Source organism: Coregonus lavaretus, assembly GCF_964263955.1.
Source record: "Coregonus lavaretus genome assembly, chromosome: 14".
Taxonomy (NCBI): Eukaryota; Metazoa; Chordata; class Actinopteri; order Salmoniformes; family Salmonidae; genus Coregonus; species Coregonus lavaretus.
This window is the reverse complement of record NC_140001.1, coordinates 39,746,679-39,747,651: the sequence shown is the minus strand read 5'-3', so window position 1 is coordinate 39,747,651 and position 973 is coordinate 39,746,679. Positions and strand designations below refer to the sequence as shown.

The 973-nt window shown below is 39.7% G+C and overlaps 1 protein-coding gene across 2 annotated transcripts in view; it reads right to left on the bottom strand.

The window, feature by feature from the left end:
• Nucleotides 1-856: 856 nt before the first annotated feature.
• The window catches only part of LOC311141586 (ephrin-A5-like), a 75,206-nt gene continuing 75,089 nt past the window's right edge, over nucleotides 857-973 (bottom strand). Inside the window, exon 5 of one of the 2 annotated variants that reach the window (XM_084176957.1) lies at nucleotides 857-973. This exon is cut by the window's right edge and continues 1,095 nt beyond it. The gene's annotated coding sequence lies outside the window, so the exon portion shown is untranslated. The other variant, XM_084176958.1, reaches the window with a different exon arrangement.

Sequence of the window (973 nt, the reverse complement as noted above, 5' to 3'; positions counted from 1 at the left end):
TCTCTCTCTCTCTCTCTCTCTCTCTCTCTCTCTCTCTAGCTCTCTCTCTCCTACTCTCTCTCTCTCTCTCTCTCTAGCTCTCTCTCTCTCTCTCTCTCTCTAGCTCTCTCTCTCTCTCTCTCTCTCTCTCTCTCTCTCTAGTTCTAAGCAACTCCATCCTCTGAAAGGAAACCTGTATCAACAGACCTAATTCATGTATCTGTGACAGTATTTCCATTTTCAAATCTCTCCAGTTATGTTAATCTACCATCTGAGCCTGTGTGAGTCTAAGGAAGTTGAATGTCATTATAAAACCGTGCAATATAGAAATAGAGGCTAAACAAAACGTGGCCAAACTAAATTGCTCTGCGTTCCAACTTGATGTTAAAGGATATTTTCTCTATTAACATACTCATTGCGAGTTGATTAGATTGAATTATGTGGTTGTAAAATGAATGGGGTCTGGTCAGTGGAGAACAGGCTGCCTGATATAATGGACTGTAGCTACAGCATTTGACTAATGGCTGCTGAATCTGAGGTTTGAGTTGAAGTTGTGGTTATGCCTGAGTGATAAAGACTTGTGGAAAAATACAGTAGAGCAACACTGTTTCCTACATGTTGGTGCCTCCTTACTGGGTATACTGAATAGCTATGCTGAGAGACGATTCCATCTGTCAAGTTCTGCAATACATCTAAGTGAACTATTGATAAGCAATTGTAGGACAAATATGTAGTTGCGTGGTAGGGAAGTGGTATTTTGTAGTGTTGTTTTTGAAAATGGTGAGAGAGGCAGCTTTCTTAGCTGTTGATACAGACCCTAGAGCTAGACTCGCTTTCTTCTCTACACCATTAACATAACCTTTCAACAACACAACATCTCTCCACACTCTGATACATACATTTATTTTCTATAACCATAGATGACATTTAGATCATCAGCAAGAGAAGGCATAGTATGTAAGGAACAACGCTCAAATGTTTTTATAACAAACTG